Source organism: Helianthus annuus, chromosome 12 (genome assembly GCF_002127325.2).
Source record: "Helianthus annuus cultivar XRQ/B chromosome 12, HanXRQr2.0-SUNRISE, whole genome shotgun sequence".
Taxonomy (NCBI): Eukaryota; Viridiplantae; Streptophyta; class Magnoliopsida; order Asterales; family Asteraceae; genus Helianthus; species Helianthus annuus.
Window position 1 is genome coordinate 81,563,475 of NC_035444.2, and position 18,528 is coordinate 81,582,002.

An 18,528-nucleotide genomic window follows, 5' to 3' on the forward strand; every position below is an offset into this window, starting at 1 on the left:
CAGGTAAATACTTTTAACTTATTTTCCCTATACGGGCTTGGGGGTACGGTATATAAAATACCGCTTGGTCGGGCAATTGACCCCAACTCATTAGTAGTTGGGTACTATCAATGTGACCCGTTTGAAAACTTGGTTTTGTTTGTTTTTACGCCTTTGGGAGCTTATTGACCATGTCCCGGATATCCTTGGCATCATTTTTGGCCACGACCTTGACACCCAGGTGTAGGCGTACACCCGGTATTATGTCCATTATTAAGGTATAAACGTTGGCTTCCCGCCGCGGACTTATACTAAGTGGTGTGTCAATTAACCTTAAACCCGACATGACTCGGGCGACTGAACACACAACAAACATGTAAATCTTTTACAAGTTTAACTTTGATTAATTATTCCCAAGTTATAAAAAAAATGTTTTGTGCCTTGTGCATTTAAATCAATTTTTAAAATCTTTTCAAAATGAGTCAGTTAAATTGTATTTACCAGTGTAAACTGACGTATTTTCCCCAAAAAGATTAAGTGCAGGTGCTGTACGTAATAGGCTGGTCTCTCCTTAGCATCATAGAGTCTCGCAAGCTTTGGGATGCATTTATTTGTTGAACAATTTTCTCCTTTTATTCCGATCCGCCTGTGGATCTATTTCGACTACTTGTGATACTTAAATATTACATTCGATGGTTGAAATAAATCTATTTTCATTTGCTTCCGCTGTGCATTATAATTTGTGTTGTTTGACTATGATGATATCAACTACGTCACGTTAATCCCCACCGGGCCCACCGGTGACACGTGGAAATTCGGGGTGTGACAGGTTGGTATCAGAGCCAACACTGAGTGAATTAAACACTAGCCTTTTGTGTTTAATCTCAGTGCACAAATTGCACATTCTTCGAGTTCCGAGTCTAGACATCGAACATAGGACAAACTCTGTTTTGTTTTATTTTGAGTCTTTTATAATTATATTGTTGTTGTTATCTAAATATTGTATGCAGGTCATCATGCCACCAAGATTCCTTCGCGGTAGAGGCAAGGGACCCGTGACAGGTCATGATCACGAAGCCGGGCCTTCGCACCGGCGAACCCCATCCATTACTATGAGCACCAGCCCGCAAGAGCCATGGAGGCTCTATGTTGAACCCGGGAGACGGTCAGTTTCCCTCAGCTCTTCACCTTCTTACCAACACTCCTTTGGGCCCCAATCGGAGAATGAGCCCAACGACTAACCACCGGCCTTTATACCTCTGCAGAGATCCAACTCTCACCACTCCTTTGGTGACCCAACCCCAACCTTCTAGAGCCGGTTCAATCCGGCCAACATTTTTCCAGAACCCGTGGGTTTTAACACACTTGGACCGGAAGATCACTTCTCGAGGGATAACGATATGGACGAGGATACTGACCCTATGGAGCCTGCTACGGGGACGCCCAACCACCCGATAGAGATCTCTGACGGATCATCTTTCCACGGATCGCCTTATCGCGGTCCAGACAGCTACGAGGAGAGGTTCCGAAACATTGACTGGTATTTCACCCTGTCCGAGCACTTGTCGTCCCACCAGCAGCATCAGCAGCAGCAACCTCAACAGGATCCCTCCGAGGGTTCACGATTCAGGGCAGTCACGCCACCACCGCCACCGCCAGTAAAGCAGCAACCGCCTCCGGAGCCGCCGAGGCGGAGAAGGTCGAACGCACGGATGTCCGTGCGAGGGGGTGTCCGTATCAGCACACCCCAACCATCAAGTGGCAGCCATTATCCGCCACTTCAGGAGGAAGAAGAAGAACCACAATTGGGGGATCCATCAAGCCCCATTCCAAAAATCAACTCAGTACCTGTGGCACCACCGTTGGGTTTCGATAACCCAATCCCTGCTTACGCCGGTTCAGCGGCGTATAACCCCTTCGAGCAGCCGGCGCATACCCACTACAACTACAACTACGCTTGTGTGGATCCATATCAGGAAGCATGGGATTACAACGCTAGTCACCCAGAGGGGCCTTATGGTGGCCTATGGACTACTGGCTACCCGACTTTTGGGTACCAGCATCCGCCACCTCCTCCACCGGTGTACCAACCGCCACAGCCACAGATAATTCCTCCAGAACGCCAGCAAGAAGTCCTTGAGAGACTAGACCGTTGTGAAAGGGAAATTCAGACTGAGCGCAGACACAACAGAGGATTCTTCAAAGGACTATCAGATCTGATCAAGGGAAAGTCCAAAAGGAGGGACTATTGAAGATCCTTGTTATTTTTATTTAGTTGTAATTCAGTCCCTGCGTGGACTTTTTGCTTCAGTATTCAGCTCCTGCGTGAGCTTGTTATTTTGTACTCTGCTCCTGCGTGAGCATGTTTGGTTAGTTAACCCCTGCGTGGGTTTGTTCTTGAATTCGCCCCTGCGTGGGTATTTGTTTTTGTAGAAGTCCCGTTTGGGCAAATGTTGTACTTGTTTAAGACAATTTATGGGATGGTTTAATTAAGTTTTCATTTTGATTAATTATCTACATGAAATATGAAAAATTAATGAAAATTTAAAAAGATCTGCCATTATATTAAATTTGGTAAAATCTAAAGAGAACCAAGACCTAGCCTTTTGGTTATAAAGCAAGGCCAAGATGGTAGTTCCATAATTAGGTTAAGATCCATAAATTAACATCTCAATTTAGGACTGTTCTGCGTTGATTATTAGAGAATCTTGGAGGTAAAACCTAGCCTTTGTGTTATTGTAAACCTGGCCAAGATGGTACAACCCACACAATAGATTCCAATTATTAACATCTGTTAGTATGTTAATGATTTTGGCAAACTGTGAATCAGTAAAATCACACAGGCCATCTCTCATAAAGGGTTAATTTTTAAATTCCCTTAACTATTTAACCACTTCTTTGAAGTGAAGTGCCTGTGGGCAATAATTAAATGTCCTTCGTGACTAAGGACAGTGGTAGCTTATGACTCCCTGTTATTAAATGGAAATGAACTATGATTCAACCTAACACACCTTGATACTATCAAATCTTAATTATTTATTTTAACTGTCCTTGTGACTAGGCCTTATGTGCCAATAATAAAGTATCATAGGATGATAGTAAAATCCTAATGTTTTAACGAATTAACCTAAAATGGCAATTTAAAACCTTGGTTAATAAAACATAAAATACTATAAGAGCCTTTGAGTTAAAACCTTGACCATCATTTATATGTAGCAATTAAAGCTACATGGCCGGATCAGAGGAAGTCAATAGCCATCCGGTAGGAAACCGTGATGATGCAAAATTCTTAGTAACTGGTGCTGAGTTAAAAGCAATTGTAAATGATGCGGTTGCAAAAGCCTTAGAACGACAGTACAGTGAGTACAGTGAGACCCGTAGTAGAACCTTACCTACACCGCAGGCTAAACCAAAGAATCATTCTGAAGCTCACAACAAACCACCACCTACTCCACCCAAATCTAAGAAAGATGATGACCGACACTCCTCGAATGAAAACAGTGTTCGCCCCAAGAAGATCGTGTTTGATGAAGCCCCACGTGCTAAGGGTTGCACGTATAAATATTTTGTATCTTGTAAACCTCGAGAGTTTACTGGAGAAAAAGGGGCTGTAGACTGTATGACATGGCTTGACGAGATAGAGACAGTAGTAGACATCAGTGGTTGTGCTGAGAGGGATATGGTTAAGTTTGCATCCCATTCTTTCAAGGGGGAGGCTCTAGCTTGGTGGGGAGCATTGATCCAGGCTTCTGGAAAGGTTGCCTTGTACAATATGTCTTGGAAGCAATTTGTTGCTCTTGTCAAGGATAACTACTGCCCTCAGCATGAGGTTGAACGAATAGAATCTGAATTCCTATCCTGGTTATGAAAAACCTAGATTGCCAGGCATACCTCACCAGTTTCAACACCTTGTCCAGAATGGTTCCTTACCTGGTAACCCCTGAACCCAAGAGAATCGCGCGTTTTATTGGGGGTTTAGCCCCAGAAATCAAGGCTAGTGTGAAGGCCTCTAGACCTATCACATTCAGATCTGTAACCGATTTATCTCTGTCCCTTACTCAAGATGCAGTGAGACTAAGAACCTTGAAGAATGCGGATTCTGACAAGAGGAAACGTGAAGATGATAATTCACGTCGATCAAGCAAGAAACATAGGGGAAACCGTGACAGTAAGAAGGGATCTGAGGCCAGGAGAAGCGAGCAACAGTCGGGCGATAGGCCCAAGTGCAAGATTTGTAGGAAGCACCATTTTGGGAGGTGCAGGTTCGAACAGAAATCCCAACCCAAGATGTGTGGGATATGTAAGTCTTCTGAGCACAGAACTCTTGAGTGCAAGAAGTTGAAAGATGCAACCTGTTACAGTTGCAATGCAAAGGGGCACATCAAGACCAACTGCCCAAAGAATGTCAAGAAGACTAAAGATGGGAAGAAGACCAATGCCAGGGTCTTCCAGATGAATGTGCAGGAGGCCATCCAAAACGATAACGTCATAACTGGTACGTTTCTCATTAATGACGTTTACGCAAGAGTATTGTTTGATTCTGGAGCAGATAAATCTTTTGTGGATAGTAAATTCTGTGAGCTATTAGGATTGTCTGTTAAAGCCTTAAGTGCAAATTATGAGGTAGATTTGGCAGATGGAACTTTAGAGACCGTCTCAACTGTATTAGATGGATGTGCTATATCCATTAGGAACCACTCTTTTCCTCTTTCCCTGCTACCCTTTAAGTTAGCCGGTTTCGATGTAGTATTGGGCATGGATTGGTTATCGCATAACCAAGCCCAGATTGTATGCAATAGGAAGCAAGTAGTAATCAAGACTTCAACCGGTGAGCCTCTCACCATTCAGGGAGATACACATCATGGATTGCCTGAGCAAGTGTCTATGCTCAAAGCATCCAAATGTTTGAAGAATGGTTGTGTTATCTATATGGCACAAGTGACCATTGATGAACAGAAGCCCAAGATTGAGGACATTCCCGTTATCTCGGAATACCCTGAAGTTTTTCCAGAAGAACTGCCTGGTTTGCCGCCAGACAGGCAAGTGGAATTCAGGATCGATATCATTCCTGGAGCTGCACCTATCGCTAGAGCACCTTATAGACTAGCACCTACGGAGATGAAGGAATTAAGAACGCAGCTAGACGATTTGCTAGCCAAGGGTTTCATTAGACCTAGTTCGTCTCCTTGGGGAGCGCCGATCTTATTTGTCAAAAAGAAAGACGGTTCGATGCGATTGTGTATCGATTACCGAGAACTTAACAAGGTTACTATCAAGAATAGGTATCCTTTGCCCAGGATCGACGATCTATTCGATCAACTTCAAGGGGCAAGCTATTTCTCCAAGATAGATCTGAGGTCGGGATATCATCAGTTGAAAGTTAAGGATGAAGATGTGCACAAGACTGCGTTTAGGACTCGTTATGGTCACTACGAGTTCCTAGTGATGCCTTTCGGGCTCACAAACGCGCCTGCCGCATTCATGGATCTCATGAATCGCGTTTGTAAGCCACATTTGGACAAATTTGTCATCGTCTTCATCGACGACATTCTCATTTATTCCAAGAATCAAGCTGACCACGAGAAGCACCTCCGTTGTATTCTGAAGCTGCTTCATCAAGAAAAGCTATATGCAAAATTTTCCAAATGTGAGTTTTGGTTGAGAGAAGTCCAATTCCTTGGACATGTGGTCAGTGAGCGTGGTATTCAAGTGGATCCCGCTAAAGTTGAAGCTATCATGAATTGGCAAGAGCCAAAGACACCTACGGAAATCCGCAGTTTCCTAGGTTTAGCAGGCTACTACAGGAGATTCATCGAGAATTTCTCAAGAATTGCAGCACCCCTAACTTTGCTGACTCGCAAGAGTAGCAAGTTCAATTGGGGACCTAAGCAGCAAGAGTCATTCGACACTTTGAAGCAGAAATTGAGTAACGCTCCCGTGTTGACCTTACCTGATGGGATTGATGAATTTGTAGTCTACTGTGATGCATCACACACCGGGATGGGTTGTGTGTTAATGCAGAAAGGCAAGGTCGTTGCCTACGCTTCACGACAATTAAAAGTGCACGAAAAGAATTACACCACCCATGATCTGGAGTTGGGTGCCGTTGTATTTGCACTAAGTTATGGAGACACTATTTATATGGTACCAAATGTGTGATATATTCCGATCACAAAAGCCTCCAACACCTGTTCAACCAGAAAGAATTGAACATGAGACAGCGACGTTGGATGGAAACTCTGAACGATTATGATTGTGAAATCAGATACCATCCAGGCAAAGCTAATGTAGTCGCAGATGCCTTGAGCAGAAAAGAGAGGGTAAAACCAATCAGGATCAATGCCAAAAGCATTGAGGCCAGAAACAGTCTAAATGAAAGGTTGTTAGCCGCACAAAAAGAGGCAGTATTAGAAGCTAACTACCCCAATGAAAAGCTAGGAGTAACTGAAGAGCAGTTATCCTATGGTAAAGACGGAATCCTGAGACTAAATGGAAGAATATGGGTTCCTGTTTATGGAGGACTTCGAGACGTCATCCTTAAGGAAGCCCACAGTTCCAGATATTCTGTCCATCCTGGAACAGATAAGATGTACCAGGATGTAAAGGCAAATTATTGGTGGATAGGCTTGAAAAAGTCTATAGCCACCCATGTGGCTAAATGTCTGACGTGCGCTCAAGTTAAGGCCGAGCATCAGAAACCGTTAGGTTTACTACAACAGCCTGAGATTCCCACTTGGAAATGGGAAATGGTAACAATGGATTTCATCACCAAGTTGCCCAAGACGCAGAAAGGAAATGACACTATTTGGGTGATAGTTGATCGACTGACCAAGTCAGCACATTTCCTACCTATTAGAGAAACTTTTAGTTCCGACATGCTAGCCCAACTGTACGTGGATAAGATTGTATCCCTGCATGGCGTACCGGTATCTATTATCTCAGATAGGGATACCAGATACACATCTCATTTCTGGGAGAGTTTCCAAAAGTCCCTGGGTACGCAATTAAATTTTAGTACAGCTTATCACCCTCAGACAGATGGGCAAAGTGAGCGTACTATTCAAACCTTGGAGGACATGCTTCGGGCATGCGTGATTGACCTAGGAGGAAGTTGGGATAGGCACCTACCTCTGATCGAATTTTCCTACAATAATAGCTACCACACCAGCATTAAGGCTGCGCCTTTTGAGGCATTATATGGTAGAAAGTGTAGAACACCCATTTGTTGGGCAGAGGTAGGAGACGTCCAGTTATCAGGACCAGAATTAGTCCTGGAAACAACGGACAAGATTACCCAGATTACTGAACACCTAAAAGTTGCCCGTGATAGGCAAAAGAGCTATGCTGATGGTAAGCGAAAATCCCTCAAGTTTGAGGTTGGCGATAAAGTTTTGCTCAAAGTATCACCATGGAAAGGGGTAATGAGATTTGGCAAGAAAGGTAAGTTAAGCCCGAGGTATATCGGACCATTCGAGATCATCGAATGTGTAGGATCGGTGGCTTACAAGTTGAACTTACCAGAGAAGCTTAGTGGTATTCATAACGTGTTCCACATCTGCAATCTGAAGAAATGTCTAGCTGATGAATCGCTAGTCATACCGCATACAGATGTGCATATAGACGAAAGCTTAAAGTTTATAGAAAAACCTGTGTCGATTGAGGACCGACAGGTAAAGAAGCTTCGAAGGAAGTATGTACCCATTGTCAAAGTCAAATGGGAGGGCCGCAGAGGTCCTGATTATACGTGGGAGTTAGAGTCCACGATGCAAGAAAAATACCCTCAATTGTTTCAGTAAATCTCGAGGTCGAGATTTCTTTTAAGGGGGTGAGGATGTAACACCTCGAAAATTCCTGTCCATTAGAATAAAGACACCTGTCATGTATGACAGACGTGTCAGAGAAACCGGATTAAATAAAAAGATATGTGGTAGGATTTCTAATAAAAAGGGCGTCATGTTATTTAAAATACCTCTGAACGACCCAAGGGCGACACGTTATTAAATCACCTCTGAGCGACCCGAATTTTTATAAATCCCAAGATCCTTAAATCAATTAATGATCACCTCATATGATAACCGGTTGCTCTCAAATAAATAAAGTTGCATCTTTATCAAGGACTTTGGAATTATAGGTTGTTACTACTTCTAATCTAAATAAAATTCTTGTGAATAAGAATTAACATAGTTAATTATTCCTTGGCCAACTTCTATGAGAATCCAAGACTCATTCTTGGTAATCTCCGTCAAATTTTCAAGACCCTCATAAGTTGAATTGAATGGGGAACATGTAAGAGCAAGTTAGCCATGCAATGGCTGGTCAAGATGGCCCACATCTGAAAAGGGAGGACTGAATTCGGAATAGTTGGAATGCATGGTCAAGACTTGAAAGTTCTCAAGTTTTTGTCCTCTGGCCATCGGTTACGGACCGCAAAGCCTTAGGCTTACGGTCCGTAAGGAAGGCACCTGAAGATGTTTCAGTAAGGTCGGTTACGGACCGTAAGGCCTAAAGCTTACGGTCCGTAAGACCGTCGCTGGCAGTAAGTTTTGGACAGCAACCTGTCCAATTCGTTTAACCGACTTAAAACGTAAATTTGTGAATCTATGGGCTTGCTAGGCAGTAAATAGCTCTCTAGGGACACCTGGGATCATCTCCTAACCATCCTAGAGTTGCTTGGCATGATCTAAAGCATCCTAGTTCACTATATAAAGAACTTGAGTGTGATCATTTGGCACTTGCTCACTTGGAACATTGGTTCAAGACTCTCTGGAGCTTCTCTGGTCAGCAACTCATTTTCTTAGGATCTATAATCCTTCTTAGGACTCTTGTAAGTGTCCTTAACCTCCTTTAATCCTTTCTAGCTTAGTTAATTAAGTAAAAGTCAAACCGTCGTAATTAAGGTTTGACTTCGTGATTAATCATAATGTGCTCTGTCAAATCACGAATTAAAAGTACCTTTAGGAAGGTAATTAAGTGGGTAACAAAACCTTAAAAGGGTATTTCCAGATTCCCACTCTAAGCATGTCAATTGTCGAGTCAAAGTTAATCATAAAAAGTCAACAGAATGCTTAATTTCAAATTAATGCATAATTAGCAATGTAGGTTGCATGTAACCTGTTTGAACATTAATATAACTTGGTAATAAGTATAAGAACATGTTCCAACATGTTCAACTCGACAATTTTCTGTTTAGACCCGGTTCGGAACCGAAAGTCGCATAGTTTGACTTTCGCTTTGACTTTCAGTTCTGACCCGTTTTAGTTAAGATTAAGATTGCCTTAGAGCTTCTTTTGGACCTAATAACATGTTAGTATATCCTCCTGTGATTATACAACGTGGTTCATTAGATATCTTGTTCGTATGCATGTTTCCGTTAAATGCCCATATGTTGACCGTTATGCCCAAATGTCCAAAAATCATGATTTTTGAAAATGTATAAGAGTAGACACCTTAGTTACTGAATTATAAACTTGTCCCCAAAATTTGACATCAGTTTGAAATCTAGAATAAGAGTTATGCTCATTAGCGTAATTAGAAGCTTTCTTAGTAAATAATTAGCGTGATTAACGCATAGCCTATTTTAACTTAGATTTTATACCAAAACCTTATACCCACTGTTATGTAATAATATTTTGGGAATTTTAAAGATTTTTATTTATTTTTAGGCTGAGCATAACTTGAGGTTTTAAGTATAATTCGGCTTATGCCGGTTTTGCCCTTTTCGGCCATAGAATGAGTTTTACTAAACCTTTTGACCCCAAACTTTTTCCTACTGATTTGTTATGCTAAATATAATATTTTGAGCCTTCTGGAATTATAAAAATATCAGCTTTTCTTTTAAAACCCGGAAATGGCTCCAAATCGCCCTTTTTGGCATTTTTACGACATAGTATATGTCAAAACTAGTTTTTATATAAAAGGTCTAATACCTACTGATATATTTAGAAGAATTTCATATTTTAACAGTAAACTAGAGATGAAAACTCAGATTGCCCGTTTTTATCTTTTTAGCTTATGTAAAATTACCAAAATGCCCTTATGAGGCGTAATTGGTGTTTAAAATCATTTGGGGCATAATTGGACATACCTTACTGATATTACAACATATTTGGTACATATCATCTCAGGAAACTTGCATATGACTTATATGGTTACTCGTTACGCACTTTCGCGTTCGGATCGGCTTATGTGACTAGTTCACGCATATTAGCCGAAACGGGTCAAATCATATCATCTTAGTCTCTAAATTCAGAATGTGTTTGGTTTACCCATATTATACAAGTATCCAAGCTTGTAGGGTCCAAATCACATTCCTTCCCGGTTTTCGCATTCCTCGCGATTAAACCATATTTATTCTTCGAAACTAACCGGTCTAAGCTTAGGCTATGTTAAAAGACCCGTTAGGATTCTAATAGGTTATATTAAACCTTCGTTCCAGAATAGGAGCCCAGTAAAAGACACTTGCATTTTTGCTTTTGTGGTTTATACTTGCTCAGGTAAATACTTTTAACTTATTTTCCCTATACGGGCTTGGGGGTACGGTATATAAAATACCGCTTGGTCGGGCAATTGACCCCAACTCATTAGTAGTTGGGTACTATCAATGTGACCCGTTTGAAAAATTGGTTTTGTTTGTTTTTACGCCTTTGGGAGCTTATTGACCATGTCCCGGATATCCTTGGCATCATTTTTGGCCACGACCTTGACACCCGGGTGTAGGCGTACACCCGGTATTATGTCCATTATTAAGGTATAAACGTTGGCTTCCCGCCGCGGACTTATACTAAGTGGTGTGTCAATTAACCTTAAACCCGACACGACTCGGGCGACTGAACGCACAACAAACATGTAAATCTTTTACAAGTTTAACTTTGATTAATTATTCCCAAGTTATAAAAAAAAATGTTTTGTGCCTTGTGCATTTAAATCAATTTTTAAAATCTTTTCAAAATGAGTCAGTTAAATTGTATTTACCAGTGTAAACTGACGTATTTTCCCCAAAAAGATTAAGTGCAGGTGCTGTACGTAATAGGCTGGTCTCTCCTTAGCATCATAGAGTCTCGCAAGCTTTGGGATGCATTTATCTGTTGAACAATTTTCTCCTTTTATTCCGATCCGCCTGTGGATCTATTTCGACTACTTGTGATACTTAAATATTACATTCGATGGTTGAAATAAATCTATTTTCATTTGCTTCCGTTGTGCATTATAATTTGTGTTGTTTGACTATGATGATATCAACTACGTCACGTTAATCCCCCACCGGGCCCACCGGTGACACGTGGAAATTCGGGGTGTGACAATAAAGTGCCAAAAAATAGGGGGTATTTCAAAAAGGGATGAGATGCCCATGCAACCAATTCTCGTAGTCGATGTTTTCGATGTGTGGGGTATTGATTTCATGGGCCCATTCCCCAATTCCTACGGCAATTTGTATATCATGGTGGCCGTTGACTATGTTTCAAAATGGGCCGAAGCAATAGCCACCAAGACAAACGACCATTCCGTAGTTTGTAATTTTGTTCAAACCAATATTTTCTCAAGGTTTGGGATTCCTCGTGTCATCATAAGTGATGGCGGATCTCATTTTAAAAATTTTCGGTTTGGGAAACTTCTAAAACGGTTTGGTGTTGACCATAGGATTGCTACCCCCTATCACCGGCAAACAAGCGGGCAAGTTGAGGTGTCAAATAGGCAAATTAAAGAGATTTTGCAAAAGACCATGCGGGCGGACCGTAAGGATTGGTCAATTAAGTTGAACGACGCTTTATGGGCCTACCGTACGGCACATAAGACACCTATTGGCACTACACCTTACCGGTTGGTTTACGGTAAAAATTGTCATTTACCGGTTGAACTTGTGCATAAATCATTATGGGCTATTAAAGAGGTTAATGTTCAATATGATGATGCAGGTAAGGAAAGGAAACTCAAGTTATGCGAGTTGGAGGAGTTACGGGAAATGGCATATGAATGCGCATCCAAGTACAAAGATGGGATGAAGAAAGCGCATGATGCCAAGTTGAGAAAGAAAGAGTTCAAGGTTGGGCAAAAGGTGTGGCTCTACAACTCGAAGCTCAAGTTCTTTCCCGGGAAGCTTCGGAGCAAATGGATGGGACCCTATGTTATCACCCGGGTAGGACAATTGGGTGATGTTACCATCGAGGACCCGAAGGATGGGGTACGACAAACGGTAAATGGTCATCGGCTAAAACCGTTTCTCGACGGTAAAGAAAAGTTGGAAGAACACAAGGAATCGGTGAGCTTTGTGGTAAGCATTCCGGTTTATGAGGTCAAATGAAAAGGACCGGTAATGTTTTGTGTAAAGTTATGCATAATTATTTAATTGTTTGAGTATTTTTTATATAATCATTTCCGTTTCATACTAACCCCATTTGATTGTGTGAAGTCCGGATATCCCGAACGAGTTTTGAAGACGTAAGGTATGTTTTTAGACTTTATTAGGTGCATTGAGGACAATACACGATTTTTTTTGGGGGGTGGTAGGGTCGTTAACGGTTTTCACATTTTAAAATTTTAACTTATAAAAAAATTACAAAAAGGTTTTTAATAATTTTTAGGATTTTTAAATGTATATAGTCTCTTTATTAAAAATCCATAAAAATCCTCCTAGTTTTCAAAAAAAAAAAAAAATTGAAAGTTGAAAAAGGGGAACCCGTCGGCGACGGGTGTATGGCCGTCCGGGACGGGCTTCGAAAAATACCCGTCGGGTGAGTTGTCTCGTAACCAGACGCTTAAGGCGTCGGCCACAGGCATCATTTTTACTACCCGTTGGTGACGGGGTAGTGACCGTCGGTGACGGGTCTTCGTTTAGAGCTGCGAGGATTGTTTTTTTTTTGTTGCGTAAAACCGAACCCAAACACACTTTAGCCTATCCAAACTTCACCCAAACGTATTTTTAACCACAAACTCGACCCACAATCATCCCACATCATTCCTTACTCACAAAATCTCTGCCATCTCTCTCATCTCCCTTCATCTTCTTCATCTCTTCTCCTAAACCCTAGAAACCTTCAACCTCTCATAACTTTCTCAAATCTCACCAAATCGCCTGATTTTTGGGTCCATCTTGGGTGATTTTTCAAGAGGAACAAAACCCCCAACACGGTTTTCATCAATTCTTGCTATTTTGCAAAATTTATGGGCGTGTTACTTAGGGTTTTTGAAGGGGTGTTCATCAATCTCTTTGCTTTACATCTTTTCATAGTTTTTCTTGTTCCAACAACACAAAGGTATGGATTCTCCTTAATTTTATGCATGATTATCATATGCTTATTGTCTTTCTTCCGAAATTTTAAACTTTTTAGTTTAAGAGTAGGTTGTTTAGACAATGTATGTTGTTCTAGCATGATTTTGAGTAAGATTAGTTGTTGTGGATGGAATTTGAGCATGTTATAACTATAGTGAAGTGATTACACTTGTTATGTACATGATTGAACATGAAGGTGATGTTAAATTTTGTTGAACTTATAAGAAATTGCAAGTTAACAAGAAAATTGATAAGTATATGATAAAATGGGCGACTTTGGAAGATTAAAAATGCGATTTTGCATTCACTTGTTAATAAAAATGTCAACATCACATATCATGTTCAAAGTTTGAGAGTTTAGTAATGGTTTGGGTTTATATTGATGTTTTGCTTGTTTGTGATTGTAGTTATGGTCGGTGGTAAAAGACAAAAGACTACAGGGCAAGCTTCATCATCAGGAGTCGGTTCTTCTTCCGGTTTAATACCGAAGAAGTGGGAGCAACTAAGCTCCGTGGAAGAGAATGATGCGAGACTATCCAGGCAAGACTGGGCTTGGGAAAAATTTAGGGATAGCCGTAGCGCTCAAATTTGGGATGATGAGAAAAACAAGCCATTATCAGGTTATCAGGATAGGAAGTTGGAGGCTAAGTTATGAAAGTGGAAGATGGTAAACAATGTGAACACCTCAGTTCCAGAAAGGGTGATATGTGAACGGGTTGTAAACGTGGAAGAATTTCGACAGATTGGGATTGTGCAGATGTTCGAACGTCAAGGTTGGGAAAGAGTCCTTGACTGGAGTGAAGACAACACCTCCCGGGTGTATTTAGCGGAGGTGTGTGAATGGTTATCCACTTTGAAGCTCGTGAACAAAAATGAACCTCCATCGCAATGGAGATTGGTGGGGAAGACTAGCCGAGGGAACATGACAATGTCCTTCGAAACAATGAATTGTATTGTGCGTTTCGGCTCCTTGGGAGTGCAAGCATACGATTACCCACCCATTGAGCGTTTCTTGGATAATCATATGAACAATGATGATCCCGAGCAGCTGATAGCAGTTGTCTTACCTTACAACAAAGGAGGAGAAGCAAAAAGAAATCAAATGACGATTGAGGGAAAGATTCTCCAAGGGATTTCTATTGAGAACATTTTGGTGAGGTTTGGTGATCGTGGAGGTGTTAGAGCGAGTGACTATAGGGTGGTGCACTCTTTGATTAACGGGACCCCTACATTGTCATGGAGACACATAGTGATGATGAATACGTGGGCTACTCGGGAGTCGTCCCAGAGGCGTTTTATTCCATACGCACGCCTCATTAGTGCCATGATCGTTCAACAAAATTGCCTACCCCCGGAATCACTATGGGTAACTAAACCGTTGGAGGAAATTAACAAGGCCTCCATGAAGAAGAAGTGGAAGATAGAGATTAAACTCTCGGGGAACAAGTATGTTGTGACCGACAGGTTGGGTCATAAGTATGAGTTTCTTACTTCAGGGGCACCACCGGAATCGGGAGAAGATGAAGAAATGGGTGATGAAGAGGAGGAAGCTGAACCCTCCGGTCCACAAAGATCAAGATAAAGATACATGAGGCCGCATAGGGAAATTAATGCAGATGTGGCGGGCTTTTGTGAACATTAGACGGGTGCCCTCCTACAAAAATTTTGATCGGGGACAGCAAGAGATATATGACAATGTCTCTGCATGCGTAGGTGAAGGCCGAGAGTATAACCGAAGGAGGGAAGCCTGGGAGGAGGCACAGGGACCCCAAATGCAGGAGTTTTGGGCAGTTCAAGCAGCCCATCGGGAGAGAATGAATAAGTTTGTGGAAGAGCAACAACTGTTCCAAGCAATGCAGAGGTCACACATGGAACAGTTGGTGAAGATGCAAGAGGATGAGGCAGCCCGAAGACAAGCATGGGAGGAAGCAGAGGCAACGCGTCAAAATGAAGCAAGAGAATTGGAACGACGCCGCTGGAGTGCCTTGTATGTCTCGCACCAAATGGTTATTAATAATGCCAAGGTGCTCCACGATCAGGAGCGACACCAAAGAGACTATCAAGCTGGTCTCCCACATGCCGAACACTCGGGATGGACCAATTACCCCGACCTTCCCCATCCACAAGGCCCATCCGACCCGACTCCTCACTGGCCCGAAGCGGTAGGCTCCAGCTTTATCCCGATCCCTTACCAACCACCGCCTCAAGAGGAGCAGAGTCCACTCGATAACTATAGGGAGATGTTTGAGGCCCTCACTGGTTATCAATACCAGCCAAACCCGCCAGTTGATCCCAACGAGCGATATCAGCGGTAGAGGTATGGTATGTTTTGTGTTGTTGTTGTTGTTGTTGTTGTTGTTGTTGTATACTTTGGTTCTTTACTTCTTTGTTGTTTTTATTTAATTTCTGCCTAGTTAAATGAACGTTGTGGGTGTGTTCCCTATATAACCCTCACGAGACCTACTCGTCCTCCCAAGCTATTGGGGGGTTTAAAAGGGCTTGTTGCATACGCTAAATGCAACCGTGATTCCTACGAAAGTGAGTTAGGTTTGTTGTTGTTGTAAATTATTTTCCACATAAATCAAAGTGAAATAACGCATGGCTTGGTATGTGTTCATAAAAAGGGTAGAACTAGGTAACTAACAAATTTTGATGGTTGTGAGAAGCATGCTTCTACATAAGGATTAGAATTTGTAGGTACAACATGTTCGCGGGACAACCGTATTTATGAAGAGATGAAGGAGATATGAATATCAAGCGACAAAAATCAGGTGCATGTGTTTCTTTTTACTTTGGTTCTTAGTTAGTAATAAGTGGATTGTATTTTGTATTGTATTTTCCGGGGTGAAATGTTGGGAAGGTTAGTCGTGTCACATCCCTTGTGCATTTTTAACACTCTAGTTCCTACACATTGAGGACAATGTTTACCTCAAGTGTGGGGATGGGGGAGTAGTAAAAACTTTCGATTTTGACCCGTTCATTTAAACACTACACATTGAGGACAATGTTTACCCCAAGTGTGGGGATGGGGGAAAATTTCAAAAATTTCTTGTTTCAAAAGCGATCTTAAAAGCACAAGTAACTAAGTCAACGAGGGATGGCACAACCCATTTGGTCTTTTGTCATGGTCAAGTTCAAATTAATAGCATGACGGGTATTTAGCGGGTGGTTATTTGAGAATAATCCGCCTAAGAAACTAGTACATCATGCATATCACATATCATACCCTTATACGTGAGGTTTGAGCCACTTTTATATCATAGATTTGCATTTACATGTTTCTTTGTTTGAGTGGACCATTAGTCGCGTATTGTAGAACTTGCAACTTTTGATACGTTCGAGACCATAGACCGAATACAAGCACGAGAATGATTAAGGCATTAGGCAAACCTTTTCATTTTACACCATTTTTATATCCTTACCCAAAAATTATCCCGTAGTAGCCAACTTTGAGCCTAAACCTTTCATTTGACAACCCATTTAGCCCATAACCATAAGCCTTTTCTTTTTAAACCCGTGTGATGAAAATTCGATTATAGGAGTTTAAGTTGTATAGTTATGATTTATTTGCGAAAAAAAAATTAAAAAAAATAAAAAAAAATCAGAAAATGTTGTGAAAAAAAAAAGAATGAAAAACCATTGAGAAAAATCTAAAAATATGTGTTTCTAGTTATTGAATAAAAGGCGAAAATCATTGCCTTGGAGTTGATGTTTATAGTTTACTTGAGTTTAGAATAGTTGCGTTGTAATAAAGATCGAATTTTCATCACCTTAGCCACTTTAAAATATCCTATTCCCTACCCTTAGCCTAGCCCCGTTACAACCCTTCAAAGACTTTTTGACTTGTGCTTAGTATTCGTGATCGGTGGTGGAGAATGATTGAGTTGCAAGCCTGTGCGGGTACGTGTTCTAACCGGTTTTGAGCGATTAATTGATTGAAGTGCTAATACATTATACACATTAGCCAAATTATAAGCCGAGTGGAGAGCACATTGTGAGGGATATGCATGACTTATTAGTTTTATGAGCGGGTTAATCTTGGATAACCATTACTATATGTGATTTTTCACTTAACCGGTAAATATGTGGAAGTTGTAAAGAGTTTGAACTTGTGTATAAACCATCCTTAATCACCAAATTCCTCCATAAACCCTAATTCTCCATACTTCACCATTACCAATCATTCCACAAACCCTAATCACCCACCATTCATTCATCCATCAAGCTTCAAAATGCTTTCATTCACGTTCCAAACATCCGGTGATAAAGCTTCTTCAACCATGAGTGGCTAATCATCTCGGTTTCACCCCGGTGTAGGTAGTTGTTAATTCTAGGGTTTCGAATTGTTCTTGTTTCAACTTAGTGACAATTTGTGTTTGATTTTTGAAATTTTTAACAATAGTGTTACCTTTGTTGCGAATTCGTAAATTGTCGAACGATGTTAAAAGTTATGACTTTGCAAAATGGTGATATGTAATTGTGCATTGTCATGGTTAGGATTTACTTGTGTTGATTAGAAAGTGTATTCTTGTCCGTTCTTCGGGACGTTGATAGTTATTAGCACCTAAGTCACGGTACACTAAATCCGTTAATCGAATGCATTTGAGTTGAATCTAAAACTTGTAGAAATCCTAGGTTAGCAATTACCGAAACCGGGTGTGATTCCTTTTTATTATTATTGTTCTAGCAACCAATTTTCTCGTAAGCGTTAATCATTAGTTATTAACCAATTTAATCAATTCACTTAGTTTAACTTCACTTTTCTCAATTAAACAAAAACATAAAGATATTCTAGCAAGCTTCATAAAACGTGACAATTGTTTTAATTCAATCGAATCCACACACAAACCACACACTCTTCGTGGTTCGACCCCTTGCTACCACTAACACATAGTTAAGGGTAAATTGGGCTTACAAATATCATCTTTGACCAGAGCGCGACACTCCGATCATGGACCTACTGCTAGGCCCCAATTCTATTGTCTGACTGCTTTCTGCAAAATTGTTGATACAATGTGTCTTACCGGTGAGTTTACTAGTATTTCTGATGCAACGCTATTCATTAATGCAATAAGCAATATTTTGTAGTATAAAACGTGCAGGAATTCACTTGTACAGTATGTAATCAGACAATGTTGACATTTAAGCACATAATTGCAGTTATTAAGTATTAATTAAATTGTACGGAAATTACCGGTTTGGTGCCAGTTGTCACAGTCTCCCCCCGTTAAAAGAATTTCGTCCCGAAATTCAGGCTGAGCTAACTCTCGCAGGAGTCTTCT